The 18747-nt window shown below is 46.6% G+C and overlaps 1 long non-coding RNA gene across 1 annotated transcript; it reads left to right on the forward strand.

Annotated features, from left to right (window-relative positions):
• The first annotated feature begins 4112 nt into the window (after positions 1–4112).
• On the forward strand, positions 4113–17435 carry LOC106735528 (uncharacterized). The gene is made up of 3 exons (XR_001370817.1): positions 4113–4315; positions 15735–15793; positions 17402–17435. It is a non-coding gene; the product is annotated as an uncharacterized LOC106735528 (long non-coding RNA).
• Positions 17436–18747: the final 1312 nt, after the last annotated feature.

Genomic DNA, 18747 nt, shown 5'->3' on the forward strand with positions numbered 1-18747 from the left:
AAAGAGGGGCCTCCATGGTTGGAGGGAAGGCTCTGTCTGGGTACTGCATGGAGTCTCCCACGCAGTTTTGTCTTCCAGCTCAGCCGTGTGTCTTAGGGCAGGGTCTCAGCTGCCACTGAAAATAAAACAGCATGAGCTGTTTTTACAAAATTTTTTACAAAACTGTTTACAAAAATTTCCATAAGCCATAAATCAGGAGTGTTTTGCAACTTCTCTATGAAATCATAATGCAGAAAAGCATTTTGATTCCCCTTTAGCACAAACTACCCCATGGCTTTGGTGCACAGGGGCTTGGAAAAGGCGCAGTCCAATGTGGAACCTTGGTGCTGGGGGACTTACCTGGTGGCAGAGGTATGTGGCAGTGATGACAACAGCATCAAGGGAAGAAGGTAGTGCCTGATTCTGGTTGGGGGGGGGGCAGCACAGGGAAGACCACACCTTGGCATCTTTGATGGGCTTGCCCTGAGAACAGAGGTTGGACTGAGAGATTTCTTGGAAGGAGACCTTACTGGAAGGGACAGACAAAGATGGAGTTAGTGTGGCCATGACAGGCTGGTGGAGAGAATGTTTGGTTTTGTTTGTATATGTGAGTACTCACGTGTGTGTGTGTGTGTGTGTGTGTGTACAGTCATATGAGAAGGGACTTGTTGTAACCACTGCCACCATCAAGGTATAGAATAGTGCCACCAACAAACCCACGTGCTGCTCCTCTGTAGTCAAACCCTCCCCTAACTCGCAGTCCCACACAGTCACTGGTCTGTTCTCCATTCTTACAGATTGGCTTTTGCAGAATGTCATATGTGGAATTCCTATACGAAACCCCATGAGGTGGCTTTTCCACTGAGCATAACACCTTTGAGATTCACACACACGGCGGTGTGCATTCATCACTCCTTTACTATTGCAGCGTAGTATGCCAGTGTGCGAAGACACCAGTTTGGTTATCCATTCACCCAGGGGGATCACTCACTTGTTTCCAGTTTGGGCGACTATAAAGTTGCTGTTTGTGTGAAGACATTTTTTTTTCTTTTGACCAAATATGTAGGAGTAGGATTGCTCGGTCATATGGTTTGTGTATGTTTAACTTTATAAGAAACCGCCGAACTGTTTTCTAAGGGTGGCTGTTCTTTTTTTCATTCTCTCCAGCAATAGGTAAGATTTCTAATAGCTCCACATACTCACCAGCAGCCTTCCCCGTCCCCCACCATTCTAACAGATTATAATGGTATCCCATAGTGGCTTTATTTTGTTTTGAATTTCATGAACTTGTCATTTGTGTATCTTCTTTGGGGAAGTGTCTGTTCAAATTGTTTGCCTATTTATTTATTCAGTCTTCCTTCTGTTGAGTTGTTTGCAACTTTGTAAAAAGTTTATTTATTTCTTTTATGAGTGAGAAAGAGAGAGAGCAACAGAAAGACAGAGAGATAGCATTCTTGGAGACACTGGAGTAGGCAAAGACTTCTTAAATAAGAACCCTAAATTACAGGCAATAATCCCCAAAATAGACAAGTGGGACTATATCCGGCGAAAGAGTTTCTGCACCGGAGCTCCTGTTCTAGGAGTTTTTATTTATTTATTTTTAATGTAGATTCTTTGAGATGTTCTATAATCATGGGAAGTTTTTTTTTCCATTATAGTCTCTATTTATTTATTTAAAATTAGCCAGAGAGAGATTTTGCTCACCAGAGAGAGACAGGGAGAAAGAGAGGGCAGCAAGAAACCACCTCCCATGGGGCATGGTCATGCTATAATCCCTTCCCATTTCTTCCTCCTTTTTGGATTTTAGGTATGCACGCACATATACCCAGTGTGTTTTTTAAGTTGCCGGGTCCAGGACTTGAAGTGGCCATGTGAGACCCAACAGCCTTAACCAGCAGGCCACAGACTGGCCCATACTTCTCTCTCTTACTTTACTGCCCTGGGATTGGCAGCATAATGCTGAATAGCACTGGTGAGGGTTAATAGCTTTGCTTTCCTCTTTGGGAGAAAGCATTCGATTTTCCACTATTAAGTTTAATGTTACTTTTGTAGACAGTCTTAATCAAGTTGTGGAAATTTTATTGGTAGTTTGGCAAAAATTTTTATCATGAATGCATGTTGATTTTTTTTTTTTAATAATTGCCATGTGTGCTTGCTAAAGAAAGCTGGAGAAACACACAGAGAGAAAGAGAAATAAAGCTTCTTCAATGGGGTATGACCTCAGTGCTATCCCCTTTCCTTCACTTCTCTGTCCTATTGGGATTTTGGACATGCACATGCTAGTGTGTTTTTTTTTTTTTTTTTTGGAGAGGTTTTCACTATAGGGTGCGTGCGCTCGCCAGACAGACAGAGACAGAGAGACAGAAAGTGAGAAATCACCCCCCAGGGGGGATGGCCACGCCGCAATCCCTTCTCCTCCAGTCTCCTCTCGGGATCTTGGGCACGCACGCACAGGCGCCCGGCGTGAGTTTTTTAAGCCACCGGGTCCAGGACGCGAACCGCGGTCGACTACGTGGGAGTCCAGCGACATAGCCATTACATAACTGCTGGTCCCGCTAGTGTGTTCTTTAAGCCACCGGAGCCAAGAGTCAAACCATGGTCTCTCATGTGGGATCCAGTTCCCTTAAGCCGTGGGCTACATGGCTGGCCCTGTGTATTAAATTTTGTCTTTCATTCCCCCTCTGCATCAATTGATATGATGATAAGGTTTTTATTCTTTTGCCGGTTAATATGATGGCTTGGGGCTGGCCCCATGGCCTAGTGGTTAAGGAGTTGGATCCCAAATGACTGACTACAGTTCAAATTCCAGCCCCAGGAACATGAAAAACTCACTGGGTACCTGTGGTGTAAACGTAAAATCCTGGCAGAATGGAGAAGTGCAGAAGGGATTGTAGTGTGACCAATCACCACTGAGGGATGCTTTCTCCCTCTCTTTTACCCTCTGTCTCTCTGTCTCTCTCTCTGATGAGTACACATGCCCTCTAGCAATTAAAAAGAAATATGGTAGGGGCCAGCAGGTGATGTAGTGGTTAAGGCACTGGATTCTCATGTGACTGACTGGACCCAGTGTCTTGAAACTCATGTGGGGTGTGTGTGCATGCATGCCCAAAATCCTGAGAGGACGCTGATGGAGAAGGGATTACAACATGGACATCCCACCTGGTGGATGTTTTCTCTCTCTCTGTCTCTCTCCAGTGAGCACATGCGTCTATGGCAAAAGCCTAAAATAACACACAAAAGAAATATGATGACTTATGTTGATCGATTTTCAATATTGAACCAACCTTGCATTCCTGAGATAAGCTCTGTACTGTCGTGAGATATATATATATATATATATATATATATATATATGTGTGTGTGTGTGTGTGTGTGTGTGCATTGCTGGATTTGATTTGCTAATCTTCCTTTAGTATATTTGTGTATTCACAAGGAATATTGGCCTATAGTTTCCTCTTCTTTGCCCTATTTTTGTAAGACTTTGCTCTCAGAATAATGCTGGTCTTATAAAATGAGTTATGAAGTAGTCCCTCTTCATTTTTTGGAAATGATTGTATAGATATGGCTTTGTTTTCAGAATAAAGCTGGCCTTATAAAATGAGTTATAAAATAGTCCCTCTTCTGTTTTCTGGAAGTGATTATATAGAATTGGCATTATTTATTGTTCATATATTTGACAGAATGTGGCAGTGAAATCATCCTGGTCTAGAGTTCTCTTTTATAGGAGATTATTTACTTACTTATATTACTTTTAAACTTCTATTTTTAAATGGTTAGGTAATAATGTATATATTATGGGGTACAGAGTGATGTTTCAATACATATATTCAATGTGTAGTGATCAAATTAGAGTAAGTAGCATATCCATCACCTAAAATCCTATTTCTTTTAATAAATATAGAACTACTCAGGTTGTCCATTTCTTCCTAATTGAGTTTAATCAATCAATCACTTTCAAATATCTGGTCCATTTAAATTAAGCTATTGAAATTATGTTCACGGACTTGTATATAGCATTCCCTTCTTGTCCTTTTAATGCCTACATACTCTGTGACTTCTGGGTTTAGAGGAGTCTTAAAAAATAACACTCCCTCTCACTTCCCTCTGCCCAGAGTGGAAGCAGGACCAGTCTTTGATCCCAGTAAAGCTGTCCTGGAAGATGTTGCTCAGCTCTGGACAGGAGGCTTGCCCACACACCCTGAACCGTACTCATCCACCCAATGACAAGCAGTCCTGAAAAGAACAGGCTCCTTACACAAGCTGGTCTGTGACTTGGAGAAGACGTTCCCTCTGTGTGTGGCAGATCTCAAGGTAGCAAGAAGGAAGGGGGTGAAAGGTGAGTCCCTGCATGCCCACTCCCTTCTCATGCACTCACCAGTCAGGTTGGATGACAGCACGTTGCACTAGCAAAGTCCCCTCAGCAAGGAAGCAGGAAAGGAGAGTCCCCTCCAATAAGAGTTTTTGGTGAACTCACATGAACTGTACTCTGCTGCTTCCAGAAATCACATGAGAGGTGTGTGAGGTGGTCCTGCAATAACAGGTGGAAAGATGAGCCCAATAAATCTCATTTATCAGACCAACGTCCGTCATACACAGGTTAACATCTCACACAGGTTAGAAAATTGCAATGCAGCTCATTAAAGGCTAGATCAGACATTTGTGATAATGTTATGACAATATCAGGCAAGTGAGGACTCGATGCTGGAGACAGGGGTCAGAATTAGAGTGGGGTCAGGCAGGCCAGGCTTCATGGAAGGGGTCTGACTGTAGGTAATGAACAGGAAGTCGAGGTGGCTGGAAGTCAGGGGTATGGGGTGGGGGCACCAGGAATAGAGAAGATGCGGTGGGAAAGATGGGTTAGAGTGAGAGGAAGAAGAATTTGTAAGTGTGCTGATTTGCATGTGCTCTTTTATGAGGGAGAGCTAGAGAAGTGTTCATCGAGAACCACTCTGGGGCCAGACAGTGATGCAGAAGTAAAATGTGATGCTCTGCAAGGCAATCCCACCTGAGAAGGTTTCTGGTTCAAATCCAGAGACATTCCTGGGTACACCAGGCATGCACTTGCCTGGGATTTACGTCTGGTTGGGGGTGGATTGCGGTGGGAGGACCTAGCGGGGTGTGCTGTCTCTCTGTTGCTGTTTCTCACACTCATAGAAGAAAGAAAAAGGGAAGGGAAGAAGGAAGGAAGAAGGAATGGGAGAAACATGAAACATTGGACAAGCACACCAGTTTAGAACATACCTAAATGCTCCATACCAAGTAGCCAAAGCCCCTGTTCAAGGCACCCCGAGTCACCAAAGCTCTTCGTTACCACATACTCCACCATTCTAGTGTCCTTCCCTGGGTCCCAGAACCTCACCATGATCTGGTAAGAAAAGGCTAATACCTGACCCAGCAGGTACCTGGAGTGGGACACCGTTCTGACATTCTGGCTGGTCGGTGCTTGTGCGCCCTGGTTCTTAGATTCCCTTGTCTCTCCCCTGGAGCTGAGGGTTAGAAAGCACCCTTCTGCCACTGTGAGGAGGACGTTAGGGAGCAGCAAGAACTCAGGCCAGATAGGGACCTTGAACCTCAACCCTCCACCCCCAAGCCCCTTCATCCGAATGCTAGCTGGCCTCCTCTGAGAACTGTCCTTGTTCAGGTTTAAAAACAAAACCCTAGAATTTTCTGTTTACAGTGAAAGTTCCAGGAGGGCTAAGTAGCTCCCTTGGACCTCACAGCCCCTTTAAGTCAAATAAACATCTGTCGAGGAGGAACAAGACAGAATTCCTTGTGATCAGATGCTCCTGGTTCTACAGCAATTTATCAAAGGCCCACTCATCAATTAGGGAAATATTTGAAAAATCATCACAGCTCCCGCAAGCGCCTCATGTATAATTCAAAGCGATGGCTCTGGTTGGAGTACGGAGGTTGCAGAGACAGAGTTGCCTTTTGAAGGTAAACTTTCCCATTGTCCTTTTCTTCCTAAACCCAGGAATAATCTCCCAGCCCTTTGAACATGGCATTTACCTCAGATGATTAGGAAGTGTAGAAATCTCGAACCTGAAGTACAGAAACTTGGCCTCCCTTCGGGCTCCTTACAAGGGAGATCATTTCTCAGTCTTGGAAATGGAGAGTCCTTATAAATTAGAGGTAGTAGAAAATGATCTCTCAGATCTGTGCAGTATTCTGCTTTTATCCAAGCCTCTAATAATGAGGCTCTCAAAAGGGGGAGAAAAACAGACATGATCAAATGATACCATGTAAAATACACTTTCACTTTTCTTCTTTCACTAGCCACGCCCCCTAGTGCAGGTGCTCTCACCCCTATTCTGTAGATGAAGAGACTGGAGCAGGGAGGTGGAGTGACTTGCTCCGGGCTGCACAGCAAATTCAGAGTGAATAATATTTGCACATTGGCCACCAGACACTGTCTTTCTGGGCCTAAAAGCCAAGTAGTATTTTGATTCTGTTTGTCCTCTTTGCACACCACAGAGGCTGAGTGGGAAACTGGTCATTTTCCAGTTTTCTTTCATTGAAATTTGGCTTAGAATAATAAAGTCTTATTTTAAAAAATATCAAATACCTAAACTAAGTGCAGTGGCCACATTGCTTACATTATTTAAAGCATCCCATGGCTGCTGCATTTCATCTGATGTACAGGGTCTATTGGTTCCACTTCCGAATTCCCTGATGGCATGCGGAACCCGAGTGATTTAGGACCCGAGGACTGTCCGTTTCAGGGCACTTTAACTATGTAATGTGGGGAGGATGTAGGGAGCACACCTCTGAACAGTGAAGGAAACACGTCCCTTAGATTCAATCTAGAATTTACTCTTCCTGCCCAAACGAATCCCCCACCTGCCCTTATAATGTGGCAGACACAGAGGTGGCTCTGAGAGGGACAGAGTAGAGCTCTGTGGGAACCCTGTGCAGTGGGTCACTGGGGACAGGCTCTCTGCAGGGGGTATGTGGAGGTGGGTGATGGCCCCCCTCAGCCCTATGCCCTTAGGAGGTAGCAGAGGAAGATTGGAGCTCTTCTCTCAGAATTCTCAGCAGTTGAAAAGGCAGACAGCGAGCATTCTGTTCCACTAGTGCAGAGAGGAGGCACCAAAAGCCCACAGCCCAGCACTAACAGAAACCTCCCCCTGCACCCAGACAGAAAGATCTGCCTGTCCTCACTATTCCATGCCCAGCTCCAGCTTGATGTCTGGAACACGGCAGGTGCTCAGCAAGGTGGAAAAAGGAGCCCCAGCTTCATCTCCCTGCAGAAGCCCAAGATGGTCCAGTGTGAGTTGAGAGCCTCCCTTCTGCGTTCCCATGATGACCTGGGATGCTCATCACCAGGGACTGTCACATTATAGCCTAGTGATCCGAGTTTGGGTCTGCTTCCTTCCTAGGGCCTGCTTTGCAACCTCAGCATCTTCTCTGCAGTATGGTCCATACTAAGCCCCACAGGCAGAAGGAAGGAAGGGAGGGAAGAAAGAAGGAAGAAAATAAAAGGGAGGAAGGGAAAAAGAAAGGCAGAGTCTCTTTAACCACATTGCACTAAGGGTTTCACTGATAGCTGGGTGGAGAAGAGACTGGAAGTGGATAGCAGGTCCCCCTGTACACCCATCCCGTCTCTATGTGTGTGAATATGATTATGCTGCTGCAAACTCTGCAAGGAACCACACCTAGTTCTTCTCCTATAGTGGAAGCTATGCTGTGCTGTTATTCTTTTTCTATTTTATGTTTGTTAATTGCCAAAAGGCATGCATGCTTATGAGAGAGAGAGAGATAGAGAGAGAGAGAGAGAGAGATAGAGAGGGAGAAAACATCTTCCAGTGGGATGTGGTCACATCCCTCCATTTACCTAATCTGTTAGATTGCATGGGGTCTCCAGGTCAAGAACCTGTCCCTGGGACCAGCAGTTAGCGTAATGACTATGTCACTGGACTCCCATGTAGTCGACCGTGGTTTGCGTCCCGGACCCGGTGGCTTAAAACTCACGCCGGGCGCGTGCGCATGCGTGCCCAAGATCCCGAGAGGAGAATGGAGGAGAAGGGATTGCGGCGTGGCGGAGGCGTGGCCCCGTGGCCATCCCCCCCAGGGGGTGATTTCTCACTTTCTGTCCCTCTGTCTCTCTCTGTCTGTCTGGTGAGCGCACGCGCCCTATAGCAAAAACCTCTCAAAAACAAAAACAAACAAACAAAAAAACCCAAAAAACAAACAAACAAAAAACCCTGTCCCTGAACGTGAAGGTGAAGCCTGCATTATTTTCTTCCTAGCCTCTACCTTTAGAACAGGTGTAAATGTGAGAATACTTCTTCCCTTCTCTGAGTCTCATCTTTCTCCCTAGAAAATAAGAAGGCTCCCCCAGATGATCCCAAAGGGTTCCTAGAATTTTGGGCAAAACAAAGAGGGAGGTGGATGCGGTGATGGCATTCTGGCAGCCTTCTGCAGCAATTCCACTGACAGTTCCCAGCAGCCTAGGGGAGCAGGGTGCATGTGTGGGTTGAGCTTCGAGGAAGAAAAGTGAGCAAGCGTGAGTTAGCACTCCTGCTCAGGCTGGGGAAACGTGACAAAGACACAGAGGAGCCCTGTCATTGCTCCCCAGCCCCCTCCCCAGACTGTGAAGACAGCAGACTTCCAGACTGGAAACAGGATCTTCCTCCTGACTGAGGGACAGTGGCAGGGCCTCCCCTCTTGCAAGCTGAGGGATGGAGAATGGAAGTACACAGCAATGCTCTGTCTGCTTGTATCGTTTTTCCTTCAGACATTTTGGAAACAAGGATACAATCTCTCAGAAAACCCAGTGCAAGCTGTGGAGCTTCTTCTCAGAAATGCACAGAGACCTGACATTTTGCAACAGATGTAAGGGAGATGCTAGAGCTCTAGGAGTTCATTTCTGACCTCTGGGGTCCAGATAGAGACTCCTACTCTAGACCCACCTAGAGTAGAGAGGGCTGGGAAACACAGGTCCTGGGGCTTAGTTCTAATCCAGGTGCTGCTCCAGTTGGCCACACCTTCCCTGCTCTGCGAGGCCTCAATCTTGCCATCCATAAAATGGACAACTGGGAAGGATTGGCAGGGACAACCTAGGATTCGGTCATTTGATTATCCTTGCTCAGTGGTCCAGACCAAGTTGGAGCCAGCCTCGCTTGGGATGGTAGATGCTAAGACCCAGATGCTCTGCTTGGAGAGCTTGCTCTTTGCAGTCTGCCAGCTCTGATTGTCTAGTTGAAGCTCCTCCCTGCAGCTGGTGCTCCCTGACGTCTTCCTTCTCGTACCATCCTCACAGTCCTAACCCTGCTCCCTTTGAGCTCCCATCCCCACTTCTTTACAGGTAGGAGCCCTAGTGGCAGTTTCTGTTGGGGTTTGCTCCTTGACCCAGGTCGCATGACATTCTTTAGCTGGAAGCCATTTATCTACTGAAAAAAATCACAATGGATTCACACCATGACCGGTAAAAACCCATTGAGCAAAGGTTCTCTATCTCCACCTCTTCAAAACTCTGCTCACTTATTCAGACCATTGTCCTCCTAGCTGCCTGTAGTTTCTTTCTGAGGCTTCATGCACCTTCTTCTCACTTCTGTCCTGGGAGTTATTCTTTAAGACAGCCTTACCAGATTACCCACACCTGAGTGAGGCATTCTGATCCTCCATCTCACACCGGCCAGGTGTCTTTAGAAGCAGGGGATAAGGTGCCAACCCCTGCACCAGCCTCTTCAACAGGTCAGTGTTGAAGTCTCAGTCCCCATGACAACTCCTTGAGACAAATATCATTATCCCCACCTGCAGACAGGGAGCTGAATCAGAGGGAGGTGTGGCTTGCTGACTTGGGCACAGAGAAAGTGCCTGAGCCTAAAACCAGGTCCTGCTGTCCTGTCAGCTTCCTACCCCTGTGCTGAGAGTCTCGTGCATCCTGACTTATTTACCTCTGGTTGTTATATAGCTTCTCCCGCAGATCTGGGGTCTCCTGAGAACAGAGGCTGCTGTATTCCTCTTTGCCTCCTTCCCAGCTCTGTGCTCAGCCAATGTTTGAAGGATTGAATTAATTCTCACCACACAGTGGTTGGCATTTCCCCCGCACCTCAAGTTGCAGTAATGAAATTTCTACCATATGCTTGTAAAGAATTGAAATGTCCAAAATGTCACAACCTGGAGGAAACTGGAGCTCTTGAAATTTACAAATAAAACAATGGCTGCTGTTTATGGAGCATATGCCATGGGACCCATTGTGAGCATTTCTATCTGGAGTGGGCAGATATTCATTTGGTTCCAGAACAGTGACATTGGTGGTATCTAGGGCTGGCTTTGCCTCTGATCTGGTGTCCCTGCATACTCTGCTAGTTACCTCACCTGTAGGTCATTGTTGTTACCATGCCCCCTCTTATGGATGAGAAAAACCAAAGCGCAGGAGGGAGAAGTTGAATATCCAAAGCTACACAGCTAGGCATCGAAGCCTGGAGAGCCTGATCATGGCATGCACAGTTTAACCAGAACATGGAGCAGCCTCAAAGTTGGCTTTCATCCCTCCATGCTCCAGGATAGGTTGGGCCTTCTGCCACCCTCTATGGGCCTGTGTTCAGTATTCCCATGGGGCAGGTGGGGACTGGCTCACCCACAAGCCACATCTCCAGGCAGTGCAGCCCACTCGTTCACAAGAAAACACTCCTACCAGACCCCAGCTTTACCCTCAGAGGCTGCCTGGGATGAGTGGGCAGGACAGCTTGAGAGGGGCACTACTGGGTGGGGTCAGTGGGTCCACTCTTCACACAGAGGAGTGTGTGAACAGACTGCCAGACTGACCTTGCGGAAAAATGGATTATAAGAACTGACCTTTAGTCCTTCATATTTTGGCAACTCCGAAAGGATTATCTATGAATTTGGGGCCCGAGATCAGGCTGCTCATTACTGTGTGATACTGGCCTGGTGATTGCTCTGTTCTGCAAAGTCACTGAGGCTGGATATCCCGAGGGCATATGCCTACCCAGCTCTCCTACTCTGAAGGCTGACAGTGGGCTCTGGGCCTGTGTTCACGTGCCAGTAGTGGGTAGAGGATGGGCCCATGGACCTCTCTTACTTTGGTGTCAAGTGAGGGCAATAATAACAGTAGCTACTTCAGCCAGACACTGCATGTGAAGAGCTTAGAACATTCTAGTCACATGGCGCACACGCAGTAGCCCTTCGTGATTGTCACCTTAGGGCTGATGTGGTCACTGGCTCTGAGCCTGGTCCCTGTGTCATATGGATAACACAATGAGAAATGAAGACCCAGAGAGCTGTGCTCAGGATCGCAGAGCTTAAACAGGGATTGGGCCAGGCCTTTGTCTCCCCTTGTCTCTGAGCTCCAGGAAGGAGACTAGTGATTTGGAAAGCAGGTGACAACAGTTCTCCATGATACAAGAAGAAATGCCCTCTCTGCTTCTCCATTCCCCTGTCAGACTGCCCACCACTGCCAGCTGTGAAGGGTGGGAGACGCTGGAGCTCAGCAGCCTGGGGCTTCAGTCCTCTCTCCTTTGCCTACCTACTGTGTGACTTTGGGCTGGGCGAGTGACCTCCCTGGGCCGACATGTTTCCACAAATAAAATAAGGGAAGCAACCCACCCTCTACACTTACAGAATGGTTTTGAGGAATCACCACAATCCTGGATTCAAAAGTGCTTCCTCCATGGCAAAGGCCCACACAGGCAAGGCCCTCCGATAGCTCCATGCTCATCCTGGTCCCTGCAAGAAACAGCTCAGATGGGACCATTAAGGGACTCTATTGAAGCGGGCCAGGGTGGAGGGAAACCATGGAGACAGTGCAACAAGCAGAGGCCAGCAGGAGTGGGTGCCACTGCCACCCATCTGTGAAGACACTGCACAGGCAGGGCAGGATGCAGTCACCCCAACAGGGAGGCAGCAAGGGCTGTACACAGATAGTTGGCAGAGGGCTAGGCCAGCCCTCAGTGACCTGAGAGGAGGGAGCCAGAGGGCTCTACGCTCTTATTTCTATTTCTTCCCTCCGTGGGATCACCTGCCTCAGCTGCCCATTGGCTGGGCTCAGTGGAAGCCCGAGAAATATGGTCCCCAGGACAGGTTGCAGGGCAGGTGCAGGAGGAAGGAGAGAGCCACTGGGATGATAAGCAGGAGACGTCCAGGGTCATGGACAAGGGACATATCTGAGGTCCACTTTCCTCCCCGCTCTCGCTCCCCCAGTTCTGCTTCCATATCTTGGGAGCCGACAAGACAAAGACGGACACGCACTGGGGATAGCGCCATATTCAACCTGTCAGGGGGTTTATTGTAAAAGGAGATTTAGTCTCTCTTTTTTTTTTTTTTTGCAAGTAAAACAATGAAACCTCCATAATTGTTCCAGGAGAAATAAACATGCCAAAATATTTAAGTACTAATAAAACTTAAGAATTATCTAGGCATATTTAAATATAGATGTATTTTTATGGCTGGCAATGAAGGCAATTGCTAGCAGAAAGCATTTCATCCAGGCTGTTTAATGCCAAACCACCCACCCCCTCTTCTGAGGCTTGGGTGGGGAGGGGGCGCAGAGGGGGCCCAGGGTGGAGCCTTCATAGGGATGGGAAGAGGCTCCCCTCACAGCAAAGGCGGTCACATGGAGTGACTGAGTTGCAGGTGGGGCACCAGGCTCGACCCTCCATGTTGCTTGCTCTTCCTTCAATCTTCTCTGCAACACCAGGTCATACTAATGCCATCTCTATATTTGACAGCAGAAAAATAGGAGGCACATAGAATAAAACAGCTTGCCCTGGGCTGCACAGCTGGTAACCACTGGGGCCGGGATGAGTCAGCCTGATGGAGGAACCCACTCTCTGGACCATCTCTTTTTACTACCTGGCCCTGGGCTGAGAACTAGGGGTACAGATTTGCAGCAGGCCCAGTTCACTGCCCTCACAGCTCTTGCCAAGACCACGCGTTAACCTGTGCACAGACTTTTCCTAGTGCCTGCCCACACTGCCCGCAGCGCTTTCAATGCTGCTGCCTCTCCCTCTCTCAGTCTGTGTGTGTGCACCCAGGACCTTGTCACTTGCTGAAGCTCCTTTCCTTAAGATCGTAGTTCGGGTCAGTAATGGATACCGGGTGCTGGATGAGAAGATGAACATACAGTTCCTGCATTAGAGAAATTCTGGAAGTTTCTTCCTGAAATTCTCTGCCCACTTAAAACTAACTCTCTATTTCTTTCCCCACAGCCCTTGGAAACCACCATTCTACATTCTGTCTCTATGGATTTGACTACTCTAAGTACCTTATATACATGGAATTATATAAATTATATAGCATTTGTCCTTTGGTGTCTGCCTTATTGTACTTAGCATAATGTCCTCAAGGTTCATGCATGTTGTTGCATGTGTCAGGAGGTCCTTTTTTTTTATATATGGATATACCATTATATGGATATACCACATTTTGCTTATCCACTCATCTGACAATAGACACTTTGTATTATTTATGGGTTTTGACTATTGTTACTCATGCTGCTATGAACCCAGATGTACAAATTGCTGATCAAGTTCCTGCTGTCATTGCCTTTGGGTGTATACTCAGAATTGGAATTGCTGGAACATGGTGATTCTATGTTCAGGCTCTTGAACCATAGCCTTTTTTTAAAATTAAATTTAATTTTATTCAAAAATCTTTTCTTAGAGATATTTTTGTTATAGAGCATGTGTACTTGCCAGAGAGTCACAGAGAGAGAGAAGAGAGAAAGTGAGAAATCACTCCCTAGGGGGGATAGCTATGCCATGAACCCTTTTCCTTCATTCTCCTTTGGGGTTCTTGGGCATGCATTCACACGCATCCATTGTGAGTTTTAAGCAGCTGGATCTGGGACTCAAACCACCGTCAGCTACAGAGGAGTCCAGCTATGTAACCATTACGCCATCTGCTGGTCCCTGTAACAGCCATTCTAGTGACTGTGAAGTAGACTCTCATTATAGTTTCAGCTTGCATTTCCCAATTGATTAGTGGTGTTGAACATCTTTGTGTCTTTATTGGCCACTGATATGTTTTCTTTCAAGAAATGTCTACCCAAGTTCTTTGCCTTCTTTTAGTGAGCTTGTTTATTTTCATTGTTGTTGAGTTCTAGCCCATGTTTTATTTTAACATCAAATAAATTGTTCAACCATTTTTCCATTGGTAACGGAAATGTATGATTATGGGTGTCAGTGCATAGGACAAAGGCATTTAGGAAGAACTTTATTTAATCCTCATAGTAACTATGTGATATTTGGCCAGCCAGTGGCGTGGCAGTTAAGGCATGGATCCCCACATGCCTGACTGCCTGGTTTGGGTCCCTGGACCTAGTAGCTTGAGAAACACACTGGGCATGTGTGTGTGTATGTGTGTGTATGTGTGTGTGTGTACCCAAAATCCTACAAGGAAGGAGAAATGGAGAAGGCATTGCTTCTCTGGGGGGTGATTCATTCCCTGTGGGGTGATTTCTCACTTCCTTTCTTTTTCTGTCTCTCTCCTGCAAGTGCACATGCCCTCTGGTGAATTAAAACCAAACCAAACCAAACAAAAAACTGTGTGATATAAGAGCTATGACTTACCTACAAAGAAGCTGAGGTTCAATTAGGCGACTTGCCCAAGGTCATGCAGCTGGTATATGATGGGCCAGGATTTGGATCTTATCTCATCCTTACCACGGTCTGCCTCTATAAAGTGATGCTTTCTGTCCCTGACGCCACCTCCCTGCAGAAGCCAAGGCTTCTAAAATAGAACGGGAGGACGGCACAATAATGACAACACATTATTGTAATCTGCAGCAGAGATACCCTCAGGTGAATGATGTCACCCCAAAGTTCGGAGCAAGGCCCACCATTAATCTCATGGTTACAAACAATATAGCAAGATTATGCTGGACTCCTGCCCAGTTAAGTGGACATTTGGATTTTTTCCAAAACAAATGTGGATACTGTAAATACAGGTCAGCTGGTTTGCAGGAAATTAGCAGCCAGACAAAGCTGCAGCTAGAGAGATTTTCCAAAAGTTCTACTACAAAGAGCCTGGGGGTGGGGTGGCCATTTGGAGTATGTCTCCCACTTATAAAATGCTGGGATATTTTCACTTCTCTTCCCTGTCCTTTCTTTATTGTCAGAGGGCTCATGCAGTAGAGAGAAAGAGAGAGGGAGAGAGAGAGAGAGTAAGCACCCCCTAATGGAGCGTAGTCATGCTCATTTGGAAGTTTTCTCCCCATTTCACTATCTGTCAGAACTTTGGACACCCACACCATACACCTGGTATGTTTTTCAAGCGCCAGGGCCTGGATTTGAGTCATGGTCAGCCACGTGGGAACTGGCTCCCACTGCACAGTGCTTAACTGCTATGCTATGGGGTTGGCCCCCCAAATGCTGTTTATTATTCATTCATTCATTCCTGACATGCTTTTGAGGGACTCTCAGGAATCTGGCTGCATGCTGGGCTTGGGCTCATATATGAAATGGTATGGGTGCAAAGGGGCAGCCATCTGTTCTCCAGAACAATCCATCTTCAACCAGGAAACCGACACCCAGAGAGGTCAGATCCTTGCTCACATCACGCAGCAAGTATATGAGTAGAAAAGCTGGGAAGACTTTCCATGTCACCCTTAAGCCATTTGACTTCCCTAAATAACAATATTGTGGGTGTTTAAACTACTGAATTTTCTAGACTGCTTCCTATTCTCAGAAAAGATACAATAATCCTTTGGCAGAACTCATGCGCTAATTTTGTTTTTGAAACATAATGTGAATATAGATATGACTTTCTTTCTTTTCTCTGGGAACATGTAGGTGGAGGTTCGCACTTACTTCCAGGAAAAGTTAGACGACCACACGACAAGGAACTAAAAGTGAGTGTTCATAGCATGCTTTGATTAAGTGCCCCATGAGTGGGACAGACAGTGAGTCCTTTTAATCTACTCCTACCTGGGATGTAAGAGCAGGGATTGTCTTCCTTCATCAGCTCAAAACTCTGAAGGGCTGAGACTTCACTCTAGGCACTGTACAGAGGCTAGGTAAGAGGTCTGATAAGGGTCCCCAAGTTTCAGCTTCTACTTGGCATGGGTGTTTCCATAACAGGCTGGCTCTAGGGGTATTCTTCTCCTGACAAAACTTTAGCCAGGGGTAGATTCGACATCTATTTGTTGATTACCTTAGAAGAGTTGAAAGAGGATCTATTTACCTGAACATCAAAGAGAGATGAAACTAGAAGCATTGACTCAGCCTAGAGGCTTTGCTCCGCCATTGCCGATCATCCTCCAGGTCTGCACAGACCCCATGCTGCAAGAGCTGCTGCCAGCAGTCCAAGGGCTCTTTAACTGGGCCCTGGGCTTCCTCTTGTGGGAGGTGCCATCTGACCACTCTGCACAGATGATAATTGCTTATTACTTTAGCCCAGAAAAACTAAAGGTTTTTAATGAACAATTATTTATTTAATGTTACTTATTATTACTATGATTATTATTTTTTAAATTTTTACTATAGGGCCTGTGTGCTCCCCTGAGAGAGACAGAGAGATAGAGAGGGAGGGAAAATAAGAAAGTAAGCCTCCAGGCATGGGATTTGAACCACAGTCAGTCATGTAGGAGGCCAGTGCCCTAACTACCACTCCACCTATTGGTTCAAAAAACCAAATCTTAACCAAATTCATAGTAAGTATAAATGCTTGGGAATTTTTTGTAGAAGAAAGGAGGGAAAGAAGGAAAGAAGGAAGGAGATGGAAGGAAGGAAGGAAGGAAAAAGAGAAAAACTCTTGAATAAAAACTTCCTTTTAGCAAAATTCAGGAGATTCACTTGGTCTTATTGCATTTGTTGGGAATGTCAGATCCTTTTGTCAATAAAGCCTGGCATACATAATGTTGGTGTATGTGTGATGTCTCTTGATGTTTGTTGCGTGAACGAATGACTATCACGGAGATCTCATACTTGTTTATCTCAGGGGAGAGTGCTTTATGGAACCTTACTGGTCACTGGTAGTAAGATCAAGAGTAATTCACAGACTCAGTCTTTGGTTTTAAGTCATGAGAAAATAAGCACCTGATACAATCTTCCCATTAGGAGGCCAGTTTGTACTCTCAGCAGCAAAGTTATGCGCAATGCCATGTGCATTTAGTGTGACTTCTCGGTCCAGCCCTTTCAGGACCATCTCTCCCAGGCAAGCTCTTCAATTACCAGTGAAAGGGCTCTTGTCTGGACACAGCCAGTGACTCACCTCTTACCTTTCAAACTAGGAACACGAGGAGTCCCAAGTAAGCTAGCAGAGGTGCTCTGGGGATAGACAGGAGGAAAAGGGAGCACTTGCCTAGTTGCTGGTGTAAACAGGCTGATTAATCCAGACACAAGAAAGAAAACTTTTTTTAAATGCCTAAATTCAAAATTGTTTTCTTTTAGTTAAAATACCGCAATGATCTGTTTTCTAAGTGATGGTTCTACCACCTCCTGAACAATTTCCCTTCCAGGAAATCAAGACTCTCCACCACCTTTTCCACCTCCCAGTTCATGACTCAGAAAATGAAGCTTGAAGAAGGTGCCTAAAAATAGAAGAGGAGCGGAGTAGCGCTGCGGGGTGAGTAGCGCTGCGGGGTGAGGCCCAACATCTCGCCACATTAACCCTGCGAACTCAGCCCAGTAAACGAGGCTGGGAGCCATTAATGCCTAATGATGTTGCATTGTCTTCCAATAACAAACCATCTCACCAGTTGGTTTTATAGAGGACCAGCTGTTGTTAATTGGGGAAGATGAGCATGAAATGGCAGCTTTCACACCTGACCAGGAGAGAGCTGCAACGTCAGGGGGCAAGATGGGTGTGATGCTGCAAACAGGGAGCGCCTTAGCTCTGCCTCGGGGAAGGAGAGACACAGGCAGCAGCTCAGGGTTCTAGCTCTTCTCACCTCCTTGGTGGGCAGAAAAAGTGAACAAGACTGTCAAATTCATGTGCATCCCACCATCTTCTTCTGTAGCGTAAAAACATCCACTTACCACCCCGTGTCCTCTCCATTCGTTTGTCATGTGTCTTGAGCAAGGTGGGGTCAACCCAAGCCAAAATACCATACTGCACATCCAGAGCTTGGGGCCAGCATTGAGCAGGCTGAGGCTCTGCAGAGGAGGTGCGGCCAGGTTCTTTGCCTCGATCCTGCTCACAGGTGACTGGAGCAGGGATGGATAACTGAACCCAGGGAAATGGTCAACAGGCTGCCAGAAACCAGGGACGTGAAAGCCTGGCTCCCCTGCTAGAACTGGCTCGATCACATTTTCTCCCTTGACATTTCATCATCCCAGAAAGAGGGGACAGTTGGCAGTGGGAGCCCTACCATGCTGTAGAGTTTGGGTCAGAAGGGAGCCAGTCATAGGGGCAGGGAACTTTGTGGACAGAGGCACCAGAAGGAGGATTCGAGGAGCTTCCTGACCAGGATCTGCCTTACCACATGTTGGATGCAGAGGCCATAACACCGTCTGGCTCAGGTCCTGTCCTTGGCCTTCTAGAAGACCTCGGTTTGCCTTTTGATCAACCCACCAGCCTTAAGACAGAGCGAGTCAGTCTCTGTTTGCAGCCCAGAGCTCCCTGTCCAGGAACATGGCTCCCAAGAGGAATTATTCAAGATTGGCAAAGAGAAGTGGGTACAGGCTGGGGAAAGGTGAATCCTGAGGGTTTGTGGTTGAAGCTGAAAAAGCTGGAAATCTTATGTTTGGAATACCAACTGTGTGCACGTAAAACCTTGAAGTCCGCAGCGGTCTTCCCAAGACACTGAAAGCATGCTATATTATCCTTATCTCTTGGACAGGGAAACCGAGGCTCTGCAATATC

The sequence above is a fragment of the Tupaia chinensis genome, unplaced genomic scaffold (genome assembly GCF_000334495.1).
Source record: "Tupaia chinensis unplaced genomic scaffold, TupChi_1.0 Scaffold000424_1, whole genome shotgun sequence".
NCBI classification, from domain to species: Eukaryota; Metazoa; Chordata; class Mammalia; order Scandentia; family Tupaiidae; genus Tupaia; species Tupaia belangeri.